Consider the following 9,814-nt stretch of genomic DNA (forward strand, 5'->3'; position numbering starts at 1 on the left):
CCTCTTTTTAAAAAATGTTAAATAGTGTATGTACAGTTAACAATTTTTTTTAATTTAATTTTTAGTTTTCGGTGGACACAACATCTTTGTTTGTATGTGGTGCTGAGGATCGAACCCGGGTCACATGCATGCCAGGGGAGCGCGCTACCACTTGAGCCACATCCCCAGCCCCTATATTTACCCTCTTGAAGATCACATAAAACAAAAACCTGGGTCCAGAGCCAGTGCAGAGGCGCATACCTGTAATTCTAGCAAATCAGAAGGCTGAGACAGGAAGACTGTAAGTTCAAGACCCAACTCAGCAACATAGTGAGACCTCATCCCAAAAATAAAAAAAATTAAAAAGGGTTGAAGCTATAGCTCAGTGGTAAAGCACTCCTGGGTTCAATCCCCAGTACCAAAACAAACAAACAAACAAACAAAAACCCCTTAGTTCAGGCAAGAACTTAAACTTCTTTTTCACTGTTATTTATTCACAATATCAAATTGGTCATAAAGCAGACTAACTAGAGTTGTTTTTTTTTTAAAGAGAGAGACACAGAGAGAATTTTTTAATATTTATTTTGTAGTTTTCAGCAGACACAACATCTTTGTTTGTATGTGGTGCTGAGGATCGAACCCGGGCCACACGCATGCCAGGTGAGCGCACTACCGCTTGAGCCACATCCCCAGCCCCTAACTAGAGTTTTACTTCTCATTTCTTCCTCAAGAATAAAGTAGACCACAGTCTAAAGCACTAATGTTGGAAAACTAAGAGTAAAGGTTTTCAGAGCCTGAATGAGAATCACTGCTCATTACTGAGAATTTCTATGTGCAGGGCACTCTACAACTAGTTGATTTCCATGTTATTTAGTCTTCCAACAGCCCTAGAAGTGTTATTATTATCCCCATAAGAAGAAACAGAGGCTTAAGCAGTTAAGGGAGTTGTGCAAGATTACATAGTTAAGAAATGATTTAGGGAATTCAAACCCAAATCCTTCTTATTCAAAGTCTGTCTTTCCACAACACCATTATATGCCTTTTAGTGATAAGATAAGATACACAGAGCAGAGTCTTGCACCATCCTATGGCTGTCAATATGAGACATAAGCAAGAAGTAAACCTGAGTTGTTTTGTTAAGTCCCTGAGATTTGGGAGGTTGTTTATTATTGCAGGCTTATCCAACAGAGACTAGCTGACAACAGCATTTGTAGTGGTATAAATTTTGGAAAGTGCTATAATAACTTAGTACAGTGCAAACCATGCCTGGTAAGAACCTCTATTAATTGATACCATTCCCAAACAAATATTTATTTTCATTTTGACAAGGTACAAAAATGACTGAAGTTCTGAAGACAAAACAGTAAGTGAATCTGTTGGGGTATGACTTTGGCACTCGAATAGCTGAACACAAATTATTACACAAATATCCTCAGAACTATATTTTCTTAAGGGCAACTGAAGAAACATTGTCAGATAAGAAATGTAACTATAGCCCCAGATATTCATATATATCTGCAAAATAATTTGGAAACTTTTTACAATTATGACATTGTGACATAATACTAACAAGGAACCCAGGAAGAAATGCCAATACTGGCATTTTAAAACCTGGATTTAGTTGAAGTGAGGAAAATATATATTAGGGTGATAAAGTTATTTTGGCTACAGAGGTAGAAGCTGAACAATAATTTACAGCAGACTGTTTCCTTTGGTTAGATAGTCTACATAAAGGGGTCCTTTATTTGAACAAATTTAAAGCAACACTCATTCATCTTGGGGAAAATTATTAAGAAAGAAAAATATTTGAGATTGGGAGGCTAGTCAATTACTTGGGCATGTAAGTTGTTTTGGTGAAGGCAAGCTTTGCCTTTGCAGTTACTGTGGGAGACTGGGAATGTATAGATATATTTCTTGTCTTTGTATGTATGGGTGTAAATATATTTTGTGGGAATGTGTATATTCTTGTTTAAGCTGTTGCTTGCACTATACCAGAAACTGAGATCTAAAAGACCATATAAGGGATATTCAGACTTTTCACTGTTAACTAGAGGAAATGGAGCTGGAAAAGGAAAAATGGTACTATTGGACCTTGTTTGGCAGGCAAAGTTCAACCTTGACTATGTATTGATGATATCTAACATATGGTGTTAACAGTGAACAATGTAGACTCTGAAAAATATAACAATGTTGGCCCCTTATGATGTGACAAAATTGTTCTGTTAGGAGCAGAGGGAAAGGTTTTAGCTCTGCAGAAAAGAGAGGACAATCTTATAAAGGCAAAAATTCTCACAGTCATCCTATGTGAAGGTAGATACCAAGATAGGAAATGGAGAATCAGATTCAAAGGAAAGAATTTTTCTCCCCTGTAATCTGAATTCTACAGACATTAATTTAGAGGGAACTGCAGTTCATGAGGCAGAATAGCCCTGACCATGTGGAGGCAGATGGAAAACAAAGAAAGAAGGAGATGGATCTGGACTGTAGACTGCACAGGTATGCACATCTAGTAGCCCACTACGTCCAGTGTGGTGGTACCAGCACCAGTCTGAAAGTAAGTGATCTCAGAACCATAGAAAAACAATCTGCAGCTGGGCACAGTGGCACACACCTATCTATAATCCCAGCGGCTTGGGAGGCTGAGACAGGAGGATCATGAATTCAAAGCTAGCCCCTTCAACAGTGAGGTGCTAACAATTCAGTGAGCTCCTGTCTCTAAATAAAATACACAATAGGGCTAGGAATGTGGCTCAGGGGTCAAGTGCCCCTGAATTGAATCCCTAATACAAAAAAAAAAAAAAAAGCCTACAAATTTGGAAATTTCACCTGAAAATTCCATACTGAGTGGACATTAATAAATATGTAGTTAAAACAAAAATTATTAGGGACTAAAGTGTGCAGTATTATTTCAATGCAAGAATGTAATAGAAACTTGTACTCTTACAAATGCTGGACAATTTTGAATCAAGTAGACTACAAAAAAATGCAACCAATTAGAGCAGAGCAATACCTCTATTTCTGGGCTGGGCAGATGGCAGGAGAGTTTATTATCACCAGTTCTCAGTATCTTATTACCTGTAGTGGTGGCTGGGGAAGCACATATAAGCAATATGCCATTTGAAAAAGTATTACTTATGTTTACAACTAATAATGATATATTACCCATGACAAATACAAGAGGTGGGGGACATGACAAAACTGAATATTTAAATTAGGTCAAGCAAATATTACAAAAGCAGGTAATTTCCTTCTTGGTAGGGGGCAGCAAACCTTTTCCATAAAGGGCCAGATGGCAAATATTTTAGGTTTGTGGACCACAGAGTCTATGATGCCACTGCTCAAGTCTGCCTTTGTTGCTTAAAACCAGTCTTAAACAATATGCAAATAAGGAAGTATGGCTGGATCCAAAAAAAAACTTAGTGAACACTGAAATTTTATTTTCATATAATCTTCATATGAAAGAGGGAAAAAAGTCACATTTCAAAACTTCCAAGAATTTTATTGAAATTAATTTTCGAACACACTTGGCAGCAGTATGAACATAACACCACTACTACAACCTCTAAAAATAGCTAACACTGGGCTGGGGATATAGCTCAGTTGATAGAGTGCTTGCCTTGCATGCACAAGGCCCTGGGTCCAATCCCCAGCACCACAAAACAAACAAACAAACAAAAACTAACACGTATTTGGAGTTTCACCATAAAAATAAGTTACAAGAGTGAAGTGCAGTGTCATATGCTTGGAATCCCAGGGACCTGGAAGACTGAGGCAGGAGGATTGCAAGTTCCAGACTAGCCTCAGCAACTTAGTGAGACCTTATCTCAAAATAAAAAATAAAGAGAGCTGGGAATGTAATTCAGTAGTAGAACACTTGCTAGAGTGTATGATGTCCTGGGCTCCACCCCTAGTTCAGTACTCCAAAAATAGAAAGGTAGGATTTTTGGCAAATAAAGCTGTCTGCTATATTTTCTATGTAATACTTTAAAAGATCCACTTACTCCAATTAGGAAGTGTATAATATGGAGTTTTTTTTAAGAGAAAGAATCAAACATGAAGAGGGAAGTGGGAGTTACAGTAAAAAAAAAAAAGTGAAAATATATGTACTACTGTTTTGTTTTTTTTTTTTAAGAGAGAGTGTGAGAGAGAGAGAGAGAATTTTAATATTTATTTTTTAGTTATCGGCGGACACAACATATGTGGTACTGAGGATCGAACCCGGGCCGCACGCATGCCAGGCGAGCGCGCTACTGCTTGAGCCGCATCCCCAGCCCATATGTACTACTTTTGTAATACAACATACTTTCTTACTTTTTCTTTTTGTACTGTAGATTGAAGCCCTTCCCACTGAGCTAAATCCCAGCCCTTGTAAAATTTTTCATTTATTTATTTTTTGAAATTTATTTATTTATTTTGGGTACCAAGGATTGAACTCAGGGGCACTCAACCACTGAGGCATACCCCCAGCCCAATTTTGTATTTTTTATTAGAGACAGGGTCTCCTGAGTTGCTTAACGCCTCCCTGCTGCTGAGGCAGAGCCTGTCTCTGCCTCCTGAGCGCAGAGCTGCTGGGATTACAGGCGTTAACCACCACGCCCAGTTAAATTTTTTATTTTTTATTTTATTATTTTTTTTTTTTAAAGAGAGAGTGGAGAGAGAGAGAGTTTTTTTTTTTTTTTAGTATTTATTTTTTAGCTTTTTGGCGGACACAACATCTTTGTTTGTATGTGGTGCTGAGGATCGAACCCGGGCCGCACGCATGCCAGACGAGCGCGCTACCGCTTGAGCCACATCCTCAGCCTCAGCCCCTAAATTTTTTATTTTGAGACAAGCTTTCACTAAGTTGTTTAGGGCACTGCTCAAGTTGGCCTCAAAGTCGCAATCCTCTTGCCTCAGACTTGGGAGTCACTGGGATTACAGGCGACACGCCCAGTTTGTAATACATCATTTAAAGAGATTTTCCTTCCTTCCTTCCTTCCTTCCTTCCTTCCTTCCTTCCTTCCTTCCTTTTCTTTCTTTTTCCTTCCTTCCTTCCTTCCTTCCTTCCTTCCTTCCTTCCTTCCTTCCTTCCTTCCTTCCTTCCTTCCTTCCTTCCTTCCTTCCTTCCTTCCTTCCTTCCTTCCTTCCTTCCTTCCTTCCTTCCTTCCTTCCTTCCTTCCTTCCTTCCTTCCTTCCTTCCTTCCTTCCTTCCTTCCTTCCTTCCTTCCTTCCTTCCTTCCTTCCTTCCTTCCTTCCTTCCTTCCTTCCTTCCTTCCTTCCTTCCTTCCTTCCTTCCTTCCTTCCTTCCTTCCTTCCTTCCTTCCTTCCTTCCTTCCTTCCTTCCTTCCTTCCTTCCTTCCTTCCTTCCTTCNTCTCTCTCTCTCTCTCTCTCTCTCTCTCTCTCTCTCTCTCTCTCTCTCTCTCTCTCTCTCTCTCTCTCTCTCTCTCTCTCTCTCTCTCTCTCTCTCTCTCTCTCTCTCTCTCTCTCTCTCTCTCTCTCTCTCTCTCTCTCTCTCTCTCTCTCTTCCTTCCTTCCTTCCTTCCTTTTCTTTCTTTATTGTGCCGAGAATCGAACCCGGTGCCTCACACATACCAGGTAAGTGCACTACCCCTGAGCCACAGCCCCAGCTCCTCCCGGCAAAAAAAGAGTTATTTTCTAGGGAAATCATATCCTATTGCTATCCATACTGTGACAATGAAAATGGGAAGAATTAGCTAAAATAAGAAGTATCAAAGAATGAGGGAAGCCAGTCCAAAGTAAAAATAAAATTATCAAAACTGTATTATTAGACGACTTATTTGGGTTTAAAAGTGGCTTACTTTTATTATACTTTGCAATGAAAAACAATTCATGCACTCATTGTGTCTATCCATTGACAACAACATGAAGAAGTTCCCATGGAAACAACATTCTGCTCATCTTCTGTCCTACCTTTTTCAAAGATCAGTCGGTAGTCAATAATATTCATTTTAACAGAGAATATACTGGTAATAAAGGGAATTGTTGGGAGCTGGGGTTGTGGCTCAGAGGTAGAGCACTCACCTAGCATAAGTGAGGCACTGGGTTTGAGCCTCAGCACCACATAAAAATAAAGATAGATAAATAAATAAATAAATAAATAAATAAATGGAATTATTAATCCATTCTCAACATAATTTACTAAGGATATAAGACATATAGATAAAATAAATTAATTAATAAAAAAATTAGTGGACACTGAAATTTTATTTTCATATAATCTTCATATCACAAAATATATTCTTTAGATGTTTCTCCAATGTTTGAAAAATGTCCTTCCTTTTCAGAGAACATCACCAAAATAAGTAGAGGATAGGAACAGAGAATTATGCAGGCAAATTCTTTTAGGAGTAAACTCTCCTACACAGTGGACTCAAGTATTCCTAACCCTTTAAGTGACTCTTAGCCAGGCATGGTGCTACAGACATGTAATCCCAGCAATTTAGCAGGCTGGGCAGGATGGGAAATTGAAGACCAGCCTGGGCAATTTAGTCAGATCTTGTCTTAAATAAAAAGAGCTGGGGGTGTAGCTCAGAGGGAAACTGTCCCTGGGTTCAATTCTCAGTACCACAAAACAAACAAACATGTCTTCACCTACTACTAAAAATAACAGATGTAGTTCCAGAGGATAGTAAAGATAGGCACACACACACACACACAAAAATGTTGAGTGGGGCACTTTGGCATGAAAAGCCAGCCTCTACCTCAGAGCAAAGCCTGTCCAAGGAAGGGGGCATGACCCTTGTCCTTGGAAAGACCCACAGAGCACTCCTAGGCACATACCACCCTGCTGAGTTGTTTATCTGCAAATAATAGGAGAGCTCTGTGGAGCCAGGTGTCCCAGACTCAGTCAGGCTAGGTGAGGACCCATAGCAACCCCCTAGCAACCCCCAATCAGCATGAGACAGGGAAAATACCTGGGATGCCAGATGACCCTCCCAATAGTTTATGGTGGTTGATAACTTGTTGGGAAACCATGTAGTTCAGCAAGTACTCCCCTCATGGCTTAAACCAATCAGTTCAAATGAATCCCCCTCTTGTACTAACCAATCACCCTTACCCAACTTGCTAATCATGTTTTATGATTTTCCCGCGGTGTGTGATGATTTGCTAAGAGATGCTATGATGTATGTTAAGTCCCTTGCCTTCCCCAAAGACTGTATAAAACTGCTGCAAACCCTGGGCTCAGGCCTCTCAGCATCACCAGTTGCTGTGTGCATGCACCGAGGACCAAGGTAGCTCGCAATAAACACCTCTTTGCTGCTTACATTGATCTTGGTCTCTGGTGGTCTTTTGGGGGTCCCGAATTCGAGCATAACAGGCACATGCCTGTAATCCCAATTGCTTGGGAAGCTGAGACAGGAGTATTTCGAGTTCAAAGCCAGCTTCAGCAACTCAGCAAGAACCTGTTCTCTAAATAAAATATTAAAAATGGGATGTGGCTCAGTGGTTAAGCACCCCTGGATTCAATCCTGGCATCAAAAAAAAAAAAAAAAAAAAAAAGTTGAAAACAGCATTTTCAAATTTGAAAACCCATATTTCAGTGCATCCCCAGTAATGCCTTTGCAGGAATGGTAGTAGGAAGCAATTTGGCTGATTGTAGAGATACAGACATACAGACATTTTCAAAAAAGTTTTATTGAGTTATAATTTACAATTACTTGTTTTAAGTATACAATTCATTGATTTTTAGTATATTCAGAGTTGTGTAATTATCACCCCAAGTATAAAGGTTTCAGGGTTAAGCAAATTGCTGGAAAACTGGGTCTTGTGATTTCAACCTTTACAATAAATAACTCTTTGAATTCCACCCCTCACCAGCCTCAAGTAATCATTTCCGGAGTAAAGTATGGTGCAGACTCTAGTAAATACTAGATAGAATGGAAAGCATTTAAAATGTTTCCTTTGGGGGAAGTAACTTCATATAAATAGCAACAATGTTGAAAATAAAGTAGCTTCTGAGAATAAACCTCCTAAAATCTTATAATTAAGTTGGTTGTGGAGCAATCCATAAAACTGCTTGTGCATGGTGTAACTGAGGAGTATAGAACCCCCTTCCTGTCCAAACTCTAATTGTGAATGCAATCTCAGGAAGCAAAACTGGAAGTGTCTGCAGTTCAGTTGGTAAAAACCCAAACAATCATCAGTACACTCTTTAGAGAAAGTATGTAGATTAGTCTGTGGAATGAGAATTGCCAGTTTTACCCAGTGTTGTCCAGGAAACAGACACAAAATCCACGGAGCACTAGTTTTTGTCTTGGAGAGCTATATTGCTTTGGGGCCTCACACCATGATCTGAACAAAATATCCCTCAAAACGATTCACCTCATTTTGTTCTGATTCCCAGTTTATCTGCTTTCAACACTTTTTTTTTTTTTAAAACCCAGGGGTGCTTTGTCACTGAATCACATCCTCAGCCCTTTTTATTTTTTTAAGACAGGGCCTTGCTAAGTTGCTTAGGTCCTCACTATGTTTCTGAGGTTGGTTGGTCCCAGCCCTTTTTATTTTTTGAGACAGGGTCTAAGTTGTTTAGTCTCTCATTAAGCTGCCGAAGTTGGCCTTGACCTTTGGATCCTCCTGCCTCCAAAGTTGCTGGATTACAAGCATGTTAATCAACTCTGAGGTACTGATAGCAATAAAATCACATTCTTAACTATAATAATTATCAAGCTAAAACCATCCTGGGAGACCCTGATAAAGAGCCACTGTTCCTGCCACAAATGACCTCACTGTTCACTCCAGGGCCTATCCTACCATTACATTCAAATAGAGACACAAATAGAGAAACAAGAATATCCTATTTATTATAAAGTTATCCTTCTGAAGTGAACAAAATAATAAGTGATTGCATTAAATTAGAAAAGAATTTATCACAGTGAATTCATGATTCTCTTTATTTTTCTGGAATGAAAATAGCTTCAAATCAAAAGCACATGTTTAAATCACTTCAGTTATAATCGATTTAACATAAATCAACAGGAGTCTGAAGATATCCAATCTCAATTAAAAGATTAAAAAAAAAAAAAAGAAAATGTGCCTAGCAAGTAACCGGTGAATGAAGGAATCAACACAAGAGTGGCTAAAACTGTTTTTTAAAATCTCATCTTTTCTGCCACTAACTGAATGGGACAGTGCTAGAAAGTGACTGATTATTGAAATAGTCTCTCTCTTTTTTTTTTGGCAGCTTCTTATATTTTAAGAAATCGTGTGTGTGTGTGTGTGTGTGTATAAAACGTCGATGGACCTTTTTATCTTATTCATTTATTTATATGCATTGCTTAGAATCGAACCCAGTGCCTCACACATGCTAGGCAAGTGCTCCACCACTGAACCACAACCCCAGTCCCCCCCACCCCCACCCTTTTTTTAAAGTCCAGCTTCATAAATATCACTTAAGGATGGTCTGAAGGGTAGATAATCTATCCTTCCCCTAAAATTTTCAAAGGTCCCTTTCAGAGATCTATAGATCTCTTTAAAGAGCTGATTAAAATTTCAAATCCTCTTTCCAGGATAAAGTACATCAGCACATACATATAATTTTGGAGATCAGTACAGAGTTCAGGGACTATCCAAGGGCTTCTACAGGGCTGTTGAGGATCCAGACCCAATATTAAGTATCCCTGCTCATTTCAAATTTGAATCTGTATTTTGGCATCACTGCGATATAATTGTAAAATACATTTTAAACAGTTTTAGAATTAAGAAAATATGTTCTTCTTGGAGTCCTGCACAGTCATCCACACCTGCAATCCCAGAAACTCAAGAGGCTGAGGCAGGAGGATAGAGTTCCAAGCCAGCCTCAGTAAGCCCTCAGCAATTTAGTGAGACCGTCTTATT

Source organism: Marmota marmota, unplaced genomic scaffold (assembly GCF_001458135.2).
Source record: "Marmota marmota marmota unplaced genomic scaffold, marMar, whole genome shotgun sequence".
In the NCBI taxonomy this organism is placed as follows: Eukaryota; Metazoa; Chordata; class Mammalia; order Rodentia; family Sciuridae; genus Marmota; species Marmota marmota.